Genomic DNA, 17,538 nt, shown 5'->3' on the forward strand with positions numbered 1-17,538 from the left:
AGGACCATTTTTGCAATTTTTGTCAAAAATATGGACCAAAATTTAATATCCACTCCAGGTATCATTTTATGCTTTGTAAGCCTAAGTAAAAGAGTTGAGATTTGGCTTTATAACACAGACCACGACGTGGTGATAAGCGTACCACAGCGTGGTGACTACTATAACCACGCCATGGCCCCGTAATGGGCTCAAAACCTATGGCTCGAATCTTGAGCCCTATTTAAGGAATGATGGGGCTAGGGTTTCTTCCCAACCCCAACCTCCATCTTTCTAAAACATTTCCTCCAAACACTAGACTCCACTATTGTGTTCTAAGCCTTTTGTATGTGTGTGTGTGATGTGCCATTTTAAAGGAAGAATCACCACTCGTTGGATTTTTAGAGTATCTTGTGGAAGATCCAACACCTTTATTACCTTCTAAACCATTGTAAGTGCTCAAAATTTCAATTTATGGTTTTAAATTCATAGATCTAGCATTTTGAGTCCTTCTTTTAGATTTTGTTAGAACTTATGGAAGAACTCCAGGTAAAGCTTAAAACTTTACCAATATATAGTGTCCCTTGAGTGTTTTATATTTTAGATTTGGAACTAGGGAGTGATTTGGGACCATGCAAACAATAATGGTCTCATTTCTCACTATTTTTTACCTAGAATGGTGTAAGACATGCATGGGTGTGCATGTCCGCAAAGTTATGATTTTTATGACCCTTTTAGGTGCTACGAAACCTTTTAGAAAGTATCAGTGGTTGGCTTAATGGATTAAGGGCTTAATCCATTAAGCTGTTTTGGGACAGTTTCCATGACGCTTAGTATGGCTCGCCATGACGTGGTGATGGGTTTCATCGTGACTGTTTTGTAGAGTGGCTACTACGGCGTGGTCACTGGTTGGCCACGACACGATGGTTGAATGTTGACTTTGGTCGTTAACTTTTTGACCACATAGACTTTTGGTCAAACGTGGAGAGGTTTTGAGTTATGACATGAGGTTTGGCTTCTGGTTGGTTTAAGTGGTTCTTATAGTTGATTTTGTGGAATTTCGAGTGGATTATAACTCTTTGATCAGGTGAGTTTTCTCACTATACTATGTAGGACACTAGGTGTCGTGGTATGCTAGATTATATATATGACTTTTACATGAAAAACTGTGGTGGGAACACAACACTTTTATAAAAGACTGTGTTTGGATCACAATACTTTCATGGAAAGACCATGGTGAGACTATGGCCGAAAACATTGCAGTGGAGCTATAGCAACAGAAGTGATTGTAAGACTATGGTGGGATCGTAGAATGCGCAAAAGTTAAAATACACCCTAGCGTAGGGCCCAGTTTTATGTATGGTATGTGGTACTATGGGAAAGTCACTGATCATTGTGCTTAAAGTTTAAGTTTAAATGTTCAGGTACCACCAATAGCAAGGGAAAAGAGCAAGTATGATTGTGTTGCATCCATCAACGATTTCCACACTAAGAGATTTTGGGATTACTCTCATATTTTTATGACAAAAATATACTTATGTTTTGGATGACTTGACTTCTGAAGTTTATTGAATGGTTTTATTTACTTTAAAATTTAGAGATTTTCTAGTATTTGTCGAATAATACAAGTTAGTATCAGAGCGTTGGTTTGAGGGTTCAAGCTAGCATAGGGTGCGTTTGAACTAAAACAAATCTTTTCACAAGAAAACATTTTCTAATAAGGGGTTTTCAAAAGAAAAAATGGGGTGTGATGCATGCAATCAACCGAGCCCAAGTAATTAATTACCAGAATAAACATACATGAATTTTATGTTTAGCATGATATGATATGAGTTGTATGCTAGTACTATGCTAAGAATCTTCTTAGGGTTGCATGCTAGAATTCCTATTAGAGTAATGCCTTTTATGCCTATTATGTGTTAATAAAGAAATGCTTTAGGATTTATGCTAATTCTAGTAAATTATTTGATGAATGAATTAGGATGGTACATGTTAACGTATGGTCCATTACCTTGGCCCAGACGTCAAGACTTGGTGCGCTAGTCTTTCCTGGTGCTCTCCTGGAACTTGTATTCTAGTCTTGTCTGGCGCCCGCATGACATTCGCCTAGTGCCCGCACTGGCACTCGACTTGCGCCCGGGCGATCTCTCCCAGCTCCTTGCTAGTTGTACCTAAGTTCGGTTGGCCCAAGGCCTGACCTACCTCTCCCTTGACCTAATTTTCCCATATAAATAGAACATAATATCCACCGTGAGGAGGGATCTGAAACCCTAGAGATTCTAACCAACCTCTAGTCACCCACTATAACCTAGACCTTCATATCAGCCTCCATGGCTAAACATACACAAAACGCATACCAAGATGGTTCTCTCCAGCTAGGGAGAACCATCTCATCTCTACCAACCAATCTGACCTGATCGTCGGAGCTTGCTCCCAGGGCACAATCCTTAGGGCGACTCTAATGACTTTGTTGGGACTGCAACTTAGGTACCTCACCGAAAAATTGTTGACGGCACCTCCTCCGGATCTCCGATCCGGATCCAACACAGAACACCCGACAGCCTGAGCACATGTCGCAACATTTGGTGCCATCCATGGGACAAAGAACAAATAGTTATCGTCTCTTGGTCTCAACCTCAGTTTCGCCTCTGATCTGTTCAGATTAACTGTTCTTTGTCTCATATTAGCTCAGCTCTGTTCATTTCTACCATTATTTGTTCAGATTCGTTTGACTCTCGCCAAAATCTGTCCGGATCTATTTACCAAACATTCAAATCTCTTGATCTACCTCGTTTTTCCTTCATATATCCAGATCTGTTTGGTTTTTTCTCATCAAATCATTTCTCAGACCTAAGAAGATCTACTCAGATCCGTTTTTGTTTGTATTTTGATGATTTATTTAGAAAAATGGGGAGAATAGAAAGTTTTATGAGTTTTATGTGCCTTTATCAGTTTATATTCCTAGAAAACTCTCCTTAGTTAAAGTTTTCATGAATATTTGATATCTTATGAGGCATATGCTTGTAAATGCTGCTATGATGGTACATTCCAAAACACATCCAATATGTCCAATAAATCTATTGATATTTTGTTACGGTGCAAATTTCTCATTGGATGTGGAGTGTAGGCTTACCCTCTTGGATGTGTAAATGGGTTGAGTCATTCCTATATTTAGGAAGTGAGCAACTCCCATTATGTATGACCCATTTTATGAGTGTTAGTTTAGTGAGAGAAAGAACAAACCCACTTGTACTCTTACTATTCTAATAGAGCTTAAACATGACTATTTACTCTTGGTGTTCTTGATTTTTGTATAATTCACTAGATTTTTTCAATTCCGCACATGTCATCATAATTAAGATCGCTACAATTGGTATCATAGCGGGTGTTCTTGAAGCTCTCACGAATTGGTCCATGATGACTATATGATTTGAGAGAATCTTCATTGTTGTGAGCTATTCGTGATTCAGAGTGTTTATGTTCTAGAAATCGAATTTATTCCTTGATTTCATCCAAAATTCAAGTTTCTCTCTCTAGAATATTTATTCATATTCCATTTCTCTCTATAAAATTTTCAAGTTCTTGTGATCATGGTGTATTTGGCTTATGGTTTTTGGGTTGTGATAAATGGAGATGTCAAATACAAAGTGAATGAGAAACAATTTTGTGGGTTATTGTTGAAATGCGGATTGATTACATGGGAAACTTTGATGTCCTATGGAGGCTTGAAAGATGATCATGGAAGATTGATATTTCAACCACTTTTAAAGATTGGAAGTTTGATTGAAATCACCATGATTATGTTACCTTGGTGTGAAAATCAAAAGGAAGGAAAAGAAAAAGAATTATTCAAGAAGGAATATGTTTCTCTTATTGAAGACCCAGAAGATCTTCATGTTCTTAAGTTTGTTGAATTTCAAGAATGGGAATTCAATGTGATTTTGATGAATATTTGAAATTTCTTCGTTCAGTTGGAGTTCAAATTGGTGATTGCTTGAGTTCTTATGATTCGTTTGAAGGAACGATGCCTTATCAAAAGCCTTCAATCCGAGAAGTCCAAATGTATCAAACTCCAAAACATTTGATTCAAACTTGCAAAGTTGAAGTTGTTCTTGAATTCAAATCTTCAAGATCCAAAATGATGAAAAGGAAGAAAAAGAAGAAAAAGATCAAAAGCAAAAAAAAATTGGGTTTCTTCACAAAAAGCTTCAAAAGTTGTTATGAATCTGAAATTTCTTAAGCTAATTTGGGTTCCAAAGCAACAATCATCAAGTGTTGCAATGAATTTGAATTCAAAACCCAAAAGTGTTGATGGTTCTTATGAAGATGATGTTAGATCGTCAAAGAACACGAAGAACGGTTTGTACAACATGCATTGTGGGTGGTACAATGTGAATATTGGAGATTTTCTTGTTCCAACCAAAGAACCAAGATCTTCAATGACTGCTTTGTGTGTTACAAACATAAAAACAATCATCAAGAAGGTGTCTCAAATTCTTAAATGGATTGCGAAAATTCATGTTGAGATCAACGATGAACGACCAAGGCTTTTCTCAAAACTCAAATTTAATCAATTATTCGTTTCGTTTTTTATTTTTGATCGTTTTGATTCATTGGATCTATTTTGTTTCAAATCCCATTGATGATCCAATAAAAAAAAATTTGATCAAGTTTAAAGAAAACATTAAAATTCATTTGATTTATATTACTGTCCATTGATTGAACAAAATATGAGCCCAAAATTATAATCTGACCTTCATACTTGTTCATCAATCCATATTCAGCCCACATAACTCAATCTTTCTCTATTCGTTTGATCCATGATTTCTTGAGCCCAAATTCAAACAGTATTATTTTTTGAATCCCAGATTATTGGTTACACTGTTCGAAATCAGAGGCATGAGATGTATGAAAGTCAAAGTTTGACTGTTGTTTGCTATTTGTATTTGAATATTGTAAAATTGCTTGAATCGAAACTTGATTTAAGATGTTTGAAATCGATTTCAAATAGTACCTATCATCGATAAATGTTGATTTCGATTTGCAATTAGTTAAGTCGAATTGTAAATAGAAAGAAGGTGAAATCGAATGAGTTTTCGATGAATGTGGAAACAATTTCGATTTTGACTGGAGTTGTACTTGGTTTGAGTCCATTAAGAGCCGAACATAGATTCAACTGGATGTTTGCTGTTCGAATTGAAAGAATTTTGAGAAATTGGTAGTCAATGGTTGAAAGTCATTGTATTTGGATACGATTTTGACTAGGGTCGTATTTGGATTAGAGTCGAATTTGACTGTTGTTTGGAATTGAATGTCTTGGAATCGACAGTTGGTGTTTCGATGGTTAAATGAAAATTTCAAACATCCTAATTTCGATTGGTGTTTGTTAATTGAGTCCAAGTCGAAAGCAGAGGTAGTCTTGGAATCGAATGCTTTGAATTCGAATCAGTTGCTTGGGATTGAAATTCATATTGACTGATATTGTGAAATAAGCGGGGAAGAAAACAATTCGATATTTCATGATGAACATAGTTTGGGAAGGTGATTGAAACGACTTCTCCAAAGTTGATTGATTTGGAATCGACGATTAAAAGAAGACTAGGAATCAAAAGTCAAAGCCATGAGTGTCGAACGTATCTGATTTGGATATACTTGGAGTCGAACGTAATAAGTCTTGGGAATGAAAGCTTGAAGCAGAAAGTTAGAATTCGAATGGTGTTAAACAAAACTTGATTTGGAGTTAAAGGTTTTGGAGTCGAGTTATGTTAATTTCGAAATCGATTTCGATATGTAAAACTTGTCGTTCGAGCTCAGTCCCTTGCAGTTTTTGCAACTTGACACTTTATGTCCGGCTTCGCAATTGGAGTAAAGTTTTGCAATTGAAAGTTGTTTTGGCGCAACGGATCTCTACAGAATTATGAAATTGACAGTTTATACCCAGATTTTGAAATTCTTGTAAGTTTCACCTAAAAGTCAAAAAATTTCACAAAATTTGGAAAATTTTCTTGACTTTTTGTGATTATTTTTCATGCAAGATTTTCGCAGTTTCATTTTTGGTACACATCGAGGGGGAGATTCATCATATTTATTCCTCAAGCGTTTCTCGTCCTTTGTGAGTTTTATAATCACTTGTTGATTATAAAAATGGGGAGAATGAATAAACGGTATTAGAAGCTTCTCAGGTATTCATTTGCGGATTTGAAGATTGGTGTTAGTTCGAGGGGGAGTTGGTCTTGATCACGCAAGCTCGTTTGGAAACTAAAGCATGGACATCCAATCCTAACTTTGAGGGGGAGAATATTCAGGTGCAAAGTTCTCCTTGGATGTGGAGTTTAGGCTTACCCTCTTGGATGTGTAAATGGGTTGTGTCTTTCTTCTAATTAGGAAGTGAGTGACTCCCATTATGTAAGACCCATTTTGTGAGTGTTAGTTTAGTGAGATGTAAATTCTGGAATTCTCACCCGCAGCAAAGTCAACAACAACTTATGCATGTTTGTCAATTTATCTTATTGATTGAACCAAAAAAATATTGTTGATGCTTTGAAATAGGTTGACTGGATCAAGGTTATGCAGGATGAGCTGAATGAATTTCAAAGACATCTTGTGTGGACTCTTGTTCCAAAATCTCAAGGGAAGACTATCATTCGCACTCGTTGAGTTTTTAGGAACAAATTGATGTGGATGTGATTATTATAAGAAACAAAGCTATACTTTTGGCTCAAGGTTTCTATTAGCTTGAAGGGTTGGACTATGATGAAACTTTTGCTCCTGTTGCTAGACTTGAAGCAATTTCCCTGTTTTTTGTGTTTTCTTCCTTCAAGAACTTCAAATTTTATGAGATGGACGTCAACACTACTTTTCTACACGGTGATCTTCATGAAAATGTTTTTCTAAAGCAACCACCAGGGTTCGAAAGTGTCGAATTTCCAAACCGTGTGTATCGTCTTGACACATTGGCAATCTATCTTCTTTCAAATGGATACAATCGAGTAAAGATTGACAATACTTTGTTCATAAAGAATTCAAGATCCCATATCATTCTTGCCCAAGTGTATGCGGACATAATAAGACCCTGACACAAGCAACACCTAGGAGACAGAGCTTTGAAAAAGGACTTTGTACATAGAAAGTACTTTTGTATGTAGGACATGCTCCATCGAGCATCAATCTTCTCAAACAAAGTATCTACTCTCTATTCTGATCACACACGTACCCTTAATATGATACTACCCAATATCCAAACTTAATAGAACTAAACATCTCTTTTAAGTCTTATTTCATCACTAAGCAAGCCTACAATGTTTATAATCAACTTTCAATACTAACTCTGTTTCGGCAATACTGTAATGTTTTATACAGAGTATTAAGTATTAACAAACATTTATCCTCTCATTTATAATACTTGTATTATTATTATCATGTAAATACATCTCACCACATATACAACCATGTCTATTTCGCATATCGTATATCATCAAATATACATATAACACATATTCCTAGATAATAAGCATATAACTCACAAATAAAAGTTCAACGTATATTTAATACTTTTATTAATACTTGTATTAAAGTCATGTCCATGAAATGTACTATGCACTTACTTGTAAAAGTGACAACTTGAAATTCGGGCATCACTTCGCTTCTAGCAACTGTCTTTTCCTTTGACGTAACCTAACATTATTATCGCTAAGTTTTAGTCTAATATTAATTGCGACTAATTGTTAGTCTAAATTCATCATTAACTCAAAGTCTACTTCAAGATCTATTAAGTAAGGAACAACCAGGTAGGATCATATCGGAAGTAGGGTCTGTTTGGTATACGAAGTATACTGTTTGGAAATCCGACTTTAAACACCACACTAAATCACACCCTAGAAATGATCCCCATAAGTAGATCAACCAGTATAACGACTTGGAATCACTGATAAATCTTGTTTATCTATTCATAATAACGATAATGAATTTAAACCTAAGTTATACTTAAAGTAGGGTACAAATAACTCACTTACAAGGGAGTTTTGCGTGGAACCGGGCTCCGCGCGGGCATAACTTCTGAGTCTAAATCTCTTCTTCACGGGGCTTTCCGACACTCTGTGACTCGCTTCTAACACTTAGAATGTGCCAGGGAAAGGCTTAGAGGGTCTGGGAGTGTTTGGGATTGAATGGGTTAGAAGGTTTGAAGACATGAAGTGATTTTCGCCTCTATTTATAGCATGTCTGAAGGTCGTACATTGGGCGTAGTAGATGGGTACGTTGGGCGTACTCATGCCATGTGTCACTATCTGGTGGCAAGGCGTGGGGAGGAAGCAGTGGCTCAGATCGCACCACGTGTCACTCGTTGGTTACTCCAAAAACTAATTATCTTCTAAAATCCGTAACTTTTGCATATGAGCTCTGTTTTTAATGTTCTTTATATCCACCCATAGGTATCGATGGGATCTACAACTTTCATTTAGAATTTGTCGCCTAGTTTTGAATTCATTTTTCAAGTTATATTTTAACAGCTTAGACACTTAAAGTCCGTTAAAAAATCATAACTTTGTCATCCGACGTCCGTTTTGGACTGTCTTTATATCGTTGAGCTCCCATTAATGAGATCTTTAATTCTCATTTAGGCCGTGTCAGCTAAAAATCGATCGATCTAAAATTCGATTTTCGAGCTGTGTGCTACTGTGCTAAATCTTAGAAAAATCATAACTTCCTCAAATGAAGCAGATTTAGACGTTCTCTATATGCACACTCTCAGTTTAACATAAACTACGACTTTAGTTTAGATCTCTAAGGCTAGAAAGTAGTTATTTTTTACGATACGCGACGTCGTGCCAGTTTAGTCGCGAAACTTCAACAGGTCATAACTTATTTCTTATAAGTCGGATTTTAGTGTTCTTTATATGTACGGAATCCTTGCGACATATACAATAACTTTGGTTAATATTATTTATTCTAAATAATCTTCTATCAAAAAGTCATTTTTAACGTTTATTGTCTCTAAATTGACGAGCCCGAATCTGCGAGCGTTACAATTATCTCCCTTTTACGATGATTACGTCCTGGAATCATCAACAAAGCATTGCTTCAATAATGACTCCATAAGTTATCTTTTCATCCTAGTTAATAATCGTGACTCTTTTGTCCTGTCAAATGACTATCGAATTCTTGAACTTCTTGACTGCAGACGGTACGTAATCTTGCACCCGCTCTTTATCCTATGTTGGACTTTCAATCGTAACCTTTGAGTTACAAAATCAATACTTATTGGAGACTACTGCTTCTACCTAAACAGACTTAACTTAATATAAGGTCTTTATTTCGATTATCGTAACAGACCGATGTGTCATGTTCTAATGACCTTTCATCGTATGATGCAACGCTTAGACTTAGGTCTTTTAGAGTCAAGTTCTAGAATGTAATATACCTTCCTTCATGTTATAATGTGATATAATCACATTCTAGCATGTAGCACTTCTAGCTACAAGCTTCTTAACAACGATCGTAATACTTCTATTGATCGCTTCAATTATCTTTCACTTCAATCTTCTGGCTTAAGTCAGATGCTACATCGATCTTGGTTCTCCGAATCACGTAACATACTTATCTTATCTGGACTCGATTTGATATGACCACTAGGGTAGGAATAATAATAATTTTCTTAGTCATTGCCGAAATGGTGGTAACGACAGACATGAATAAAAAAGAATCAATTAATAGCACCTTGGTAACCTTGTGACTTTCCTTGATCCAAGTGTGAGTCATGCGATTCCGGCAGTATAGGCCTTTACTACCTTTCACATCTACTCATACTCGTCCCAAGTATTGTCTCGTAATTCTCCAAGGCACAAAAAATGAAAAATCATATAGCAACGTAACACATCATAACATACCAAGGTTTATATTATTTCTTGAAACGATTACATAGATGTTCAAGTTCACCCTGTACTATGCCTCTTATATTAGGCTACACCACATGATACTACTTATATGGCTACTTTATAGATCCTTACTCCTAATCCCTTGCATCCTCACCTGCTTCATTAAGGATCATTTGGAACACTCTTGCCATTGGCTTTGGCGGTGCGTTTCGCTTTGTAGCTCCTTCCCTCTTTGGGCAGTCTTGCTTGAAGTGTCCTTCTTCACCACACTTAAAGCATAATTCTCTCTTCGTTGTGTATTTGTTGGCATAGTGACCAGTCTTCCCGCATTTGAAGCTAGTAACCTATTTAGAGCATCTCCCAATGTGCTTCCTTCTGCACTTTTCACACCACTTTTCTTCATTTCTATCCCCATACATCTTGTTGTTAGGGTCAGACTTCGGGAACCTATTTTTCTTTTTGGATCTCGAAGACCCCTCAAACTTCCTCTGCTCGCCAACTTCAACAGTATTGGCGGTTCTGCCTTTGATCATTTCTTCAACAGACTTAGCAGCCCAGATGTCTGCCTCAAGAGTAGGTGCATGGCGCACTGGCATAGTGTACTCCCATGGCAGTCACTTTGTATACTTATTGATTTTTGTTAGCTCGTCAGGGACGATGCACAAAGAAAACTCCATCTTGTCTGTGAAGGCATTAGTGTACTCATCAATGGACCTATTTCCCTTTTTTAATGTCAGAAACTGGTTCTCTAGCTCTAGCATGTTTTGGACAGAGCAAACTTGTGTTTAAAGTGTACCAAGAATTCTGCCCATGTCAGTTCTAGTGGCTCATTGGGGCTTATGATCTTTCCTAAGGTGTTCCATCAACGAACAGCCCCACCATTAAACTGACGCACACATAAGTGATTTGCAGCTTGCCCTTGCAACCACATGTTATGAAACCTAGCTCCATCTCAGAGATCCAGTCCATAACTCTGAATGGATCTTCTTTCGCAGTAAAGGTTGATGGTTTTCAAGTCGTAAAGTCTTTATACTTACATTCTTTCTTTTTAATTCCTTCATCCTGGTTATTTATCCTAACCACTTATGGTTTGGCTTGACTAATGGTTCTATTATAGTTTCCTTCTTCTGACTGTTCAATGTTTAGTTCAGGTTGTGTAATGGGTGCCAATGGTTCATCCTTATTGTTCAACAATATTTTCCTCATCTCTTCCCTTTGTTCGTCCATCATAGCCCGAATCATTTCTTGGACTCCTGCCATCGTGATTGGCTCGGGTACAGCTACTACCTCTGGTGCAAACTCAATCACTCATGGCTTAGGTTGTTGATTTGTGACATCCCCAAAATCTCGGCCAAAAAAGACCGATTTTTCATTTATGCTTTTAAAATAATTTCAGAGTAAATCCTTTTGATTTGAAAGAGTTGCGGAATTTGTTCCCAAAAACAAAGTATGATAAAATAATATTTACCAAAGCATTTCATAAAGAAATGTATTTTTATTATATAATCAAAACTTGGGATGTCATGTTCCGATACAGACCATAAAGCATAAACGATAACATTACAAGTCATTCAACAAATATATACATATAAAGACTTATAAACAAAACAACTTGATGATTCATCCATCTTATGCCCTTGCGCCACTTCCTGTAATACAAATAAAACTGAGTGGGTCAGGCTTGGGAGCCTGGTGAGCATATAGGGTTTTCAACCCATAATAAGTAATTAACTTTATTTTCATTAACCAACAATAACCCAATTACCCATTCCCGTTATTCTCACTTTATGTCCCTAAAACAACTAACACAAGGGACCTAGTCTAAGAATATTTCATCGGGGCGACAACACATGTGTTCGGGGGTTTCCCAGCAATATATGTCAAATAAGGCAACCATGAGGGGGATGGAGTACAGCGAATGAACACCCAAGTTCATTAACACCTACAAGTGGCGAGCCTGCTGGCATTCCACAGGACTGTCTAGAAAAGTCTGTGGTCGTCATCTAAACTCCGCTAGATGACTGAATCAAAAACAACATCGAGGCCTCTCATCTTTTTATCACACATCAACTATCTACCCATGTTCTACCCAACATATTAGTAGATAAAAATATATATAAATATGTATTTTTATACATAGTTTAAAACCTACATAGCATTCCCATTCGATACATATTCCAACCAACAGATGAGACACAAACACATAACACGTATTACATAGAGAATAACTCATATCTATGAGATAGAAGAAAGTGAATATACATTCACACATATAACAAAAAATATACACATAACACGTATTTCGTATAAAATACTTCATAATTATGCATTAGAAGAAAGTGACTACACACTCACTTGATCAGAAGATGATCGGACAGCACTACGACTTGCAGAAGTAGTATTCTTCGGTAAATCTGGAAGATCTTCACAAAAACCGGGCTCCTTGCGGGCAGAGCTTCGGCTCGGGAACTGCACTTCTTGGGATCTTAGGGGCTTCGAGACTTGATTCGGGGCTCGGGAATAATACCGGGGCTTCGGGATATGATTGGCACGCAAAACGATGCAAAACTTAGAGAGAAAGGAAGAAAATGGCAAAAGAAATCAGCAGCCTTGCATGCCCTTATATAGGGGCTGAACCTCGCATTACGCTGGGCGTAATGCTCCGGTGTGCAAGGCGTACGCTTCGGATCTTCACTGCATGTGTCATCGGAGCACTCGAGTGCGAGGCGAGTCATGCTTCGATGTACGTTGGGCATAGTTCGGATAGGATCAGCGACTCCTTCGGATAAGCTTTGGTATGCATGCCACAATCTTCAAAAATTCATAATTTTTGCATACGAGCACCGTTTTCGACGTTATTTATATCCACACGTAGGTGAGACTACGCTCTACAACTTTCGTTTAGACTCCGTCGGCTAATTTTGACATTATTTTTATTATTTATTTTTAGTAGGCCGGGACAGGAAAACTCCGTTATAAATTCATAACTTCTTCATCCGACATCTGTTTTTGCCTATCTTTTTATCGTTTCACTACTATTAACGAGATCTTCGATTCTCATTTAGATTGTTTCGGCTAAAAAACACTCGGTCTCAAATCGAGTATTCGGGCTGCATATTGTTAAGTCGAAACTTCGAAAAATCATAACTTCCTCATACGAAGTCAGATTTGGACGATCTTTTTATGCACGCTCTCGGTTTAACGAACTCTACGAATTTTGTTTAGATCACTAAGGCTAAATATCGCTCTAACTTAAATTTCACTTTTTACGTCATTCAGCGTTGCCGGTTCTGTTGCGAAACTTCGAGGGGTTAAAACTTCTTCGTTGTAACTCGGATTTCGGCATTCTTTATATATTCAGAAACCTCGTTTCAACTACTACAACATTATCCATATATATATATATATATATATATATATATATATATATATATATATATATATATATATATATATATATATATATATATCCACTTTATCTAACATTTTATTTTGACGCTTATTTTCATTTTTAATTTAATTAAGTCACACAACTAAGCACAAAACACATAATACTCAAATAATACATCTTTATTATATCAAGATGGGTTACAAGGGTTAACCTAGAGTATTACATTGCTATTAATGACAAGCCCAAAAACACGGGCGTTACATGATTACCGTTTTCAAATCCACTTCGAGTTCTCACCATATCGATCTATACACCAAATCAGACGTTCGGTGTGCAGTGACGAGAATTAAGATAGGGAAATCTTTATTTATGATAGACGTATAAATCTCCTTATCACTCTGAAGACTTACATGCCAGTTCTAGTATCGTAATTAAAACTTTATAAATCTGAACAGATAAAATTTCCAAATCTGGTTGGCAATAGACCATTGATCTGATAGCATCGTAAAGCATATAAGGCATATTATAACATAAATCATTTAACATATAAAGCAATTTAGGCATCCCTCCTAAATAAGCTAGTGCTCGTGTCTATTCAGGCATACATCCTAAACATAGCATACACTCATCTAACAGTCATCACTTAGCATTCTAATTTTAAGTTTAGAAATAAATCCTTACTCCTAGTTCGCTTAAACTAGTGCTATGATATCAACTCTGACATCCCCATTTTCACATCCAGAAAAGACCGATTTGTTTATTCTAATTTTAAAATAAGAGTATCCTTTTTGAAAAATAGTATTGCGAAATTTGTTCCCATAAAGCATGATAATGATATTATCAAATCATTTCTGATGTAATGTATTTTATTGGTATTAAAACATTAGGATGTCATCGTCAATAAAGAAACATAAGTATAACGAAATATTACAAGGCTTACAGTAATTAAACTAATGGCCTAATACTCCTTGAATTTTTCAGCATAATGTATCTTTCATATAGCCACCTGTGATACAATAAACTGAGTGGGTCAGGTTGGGAAACCTGGTAAGTACATATGGATTTCAATCCTACAATGTGATAATAAGGTATAACTCAAACTTGAAAATCCAACTATTATCATTAACATAGATATATCATATCTCTAAAACAATTTATCATATTTCGTCGATTCCTAAGTATAGATCCTATACAATGATCTTACAAGATCTAGCCTAAACGATCAATATGAACAAAAAACTGACGATGCTGTTTTGGAAATTCCCTGACAGAAAATGAGGATCAATAAATACATCAAATGAGGGGAATGGAATAAGTTTCACCATTAACCTCTGTTCGTAAAACAAGACAATTAAGTAACGGATGGTTATCTAGATAACTATGCCTAGTAGCGGTATGATACCGCGAGGTATTTTACCCCCAGACTAACCCTATCCGGTAATACAACATCACAATTTTCCTAGCAGTGGTCTGACACCGTCAGGTATTTTCCCCCCAGACGTACCCTATCTAGAAATACAACATCGAACATACCTGGTAGTGGTCTATTACTGACACACTCTATTAGGTAGTCTATGAAGTTCCCTCAAATTTTTCGTGAAAGGAAATGCTGACACATGAAGCTCGTCCGATCACTTCATAAAAGAAATGATAAATCCAAAACTCTTCAATATAAAAAGTATGGGGAAATACTAATAAAGCACTCTCGTACGCTCCAGTACCCCGACACACAATAGTGTCTAAAAGATGGACTTTGTACATGACACTATTTCTGGCACATTATAGTACCCTGGCATGAGTAGGACTCGTACCCTAGAACATAATAATACCCCGGCACAAGCAAAACCAAAGACACAAATCTTTGAAAAAGGACTTGGTACATAGAAAGTACTTTTGTACGTAGGACATACTCCATCGAGCATCAATCTCCTCAAAAAAAGTTTCTACTCTCTATTCCAATCACACGCGTACCCTTAATATGATACTACCCAATATCCAAACTTAATAGTACTAAACATATCTTTTAAGTCGTATTTCATCATTAAGCAAGCCTACAATGCTTATAATCAACTTTCAATACTAACTTTGTTTCAGCAATTTCGTAATGTTTTATACAGAGTATTAAGTATTTACATACATTTATCTTCTTATTTATAATACTTCTATGATTATTATCATGTAAATACATCTCAACACATATAGAACCATGTTTAGTTCGCATAGCGTATATCATCAAATATACATATAACACATATTCCCGTATAATAAGCATATAACTAACAAGTAAACTTTCAACATATATATATATATATATATATATATATATATATATATATATATATATATATAATACTTTTATTAACACTTGTATTAAAATCATGTTCATGAAAGGTACTATGCACTCACTTGTTAAAGTGACGACTTGAATTTTGGGTAGCACTTCGCTTCTAGCAACTGTCTTTTCCTTTGACGTAACCAAGCATTATTATCGCTAAGTTTTAGTCTAATATTTATTGTGACTAATTATTAGTCTAGATTCATCATTAACTAAAAATCTACTTCAAGATCTATCAAGTAAAGAACAACCAGGTAGGATTATATTAGAGGTAGGGTTTGTTTGGTTTACAAAGTATACTGTTCGGAAATCCCACTTTAAACACCTCACTAAATCACAACCTCGACATCATCCCCGTAAGTAGTTCAATCAATATAACAACTTGGAATCATTGATAAATCTTGTTTATAGGTTCATAATAATGATAATGAACTTAAACATAAGTTATACTTAAAGTAGGGTAATCATAACTCACTTACAAGGGAGTTTAGCTAGGAACTGGGCTCTATGTGGATAGAACTTCTGAGCTGAAAGCTCTTCTTATCGGGGCTTTATGGCGCTCTGGGACTCGCTTCTAACACCTAGGAGGTGCTAGGGAAAGGCATAGAGGGTTTGGGAGTGTTTGGGAGAGAAAGGGTTAGAATGTGTGAATGAATAAAGTGATTTGCGCCCCTATTTATAGCATGCCCGAAGGTCGTACGCTGGGCATACTCGATGGGTACACTGGGCATACTCATGCCATGTGTCACCATCTGGTGGTAAGGCGTGAGGAGGAAGCCATGGCTCAGATCACACCACATGTCCCTCGCTAGTTACTCCAAAAACTAATTATCTTCTAAAATATGTAACTTTTGCATACGAGCTCCGTTTTTTACGTTCTTTATATCCACCCATAGGTATCGACGGGATCTACAACTTTAGTTTAGTCTCCGTCGGCTAAGTTTGACTTTATTTTTAAAGTTATATTTTAATTGGCTTAGACAGTTAAAGTCCGTTAAAAATTCATAACTTTGTCATCCGACATCCTTTTTCGACTGTCTTTATATGGATGAGCTCTTATTAATGAGATATGTAATTCTCATTTAGGTTGTGTTGGCTAAAAATTAATCAATCTAAAATTCGATTTCCAGGCTGTGCACTGCTATGCTAAATCATAGAAAAAAAATCATAACTTCCACAAACAAAGTCAAATTTTGACGTTCACTATATGCACGCTCTCGGTTTAACATAAACTATGAATTTTGTTTAGATCTCTCAGGCTAAAAAGTTGTTTATCAAAAGTCCACTTTTTACATTACATGACGTTGTGTCGGTATAGTCACATAACTTCAATGGGTCATGACTTCTTTGTTATAAGTTGAATTTTAGTGCTCTTTATATGTATGGAATCGTTGCGACATATGCTATAACTTTGGTTAAGATTATTTATTCTAAATATTCTTCTATAAAAAAATATTTTGAACGCGTATTGTCTCTAAATTGACTAGCCCGAATCTGTAGGCGTTACAAAAGAGCAACCATCAAAGTAATAATTCTTGTTATCATCTACTGAATCATAATCTGATAAAACCTTTCCTGTTGATCTTGAAGACACAATGTTTTTATGGATTTGAGTCATTTAACTTGTAGGTTACAAATGGCTCTTCTCTTGCCCATGTTGAACATGAACCTTGGAAAGCATATGAAATTCTTCAATGATAAATGGCCTCATCACTCTTGATTCATAATGAGATGTTTACTGATGAGTTTATCTTTTCTTATGCTTTCTTTTATAGCTAAAAATTCAAGGGGTAGATATCTTGGAAAACGGGAATGCGTTAATGACCATTCAATTCCAAAGATTTAATGGAAAAGGTTTAATCTCCTTTTCGAAAAAGTTACACATATTTCCTTGTTTGACTAACTCTTTTGTATTCTTATTATGTATCATTTTTATGAAAAGGAATATGACGGTGGCAACTTTA

This window comes from Lactuca sativa, chromosome 8, assembly GCF_002870075.4.
Source record: "Lactuca sativa cultivar Salinas chromosome 8, Lsat_Salinas_v11, whole genome shotgun sequence".
NCBI lineage: Eukaryota > Viridiplantae > Streptophyta > Magnoliopsida > Asterales > Asteraceae > Lactuca > Lactuca sativa.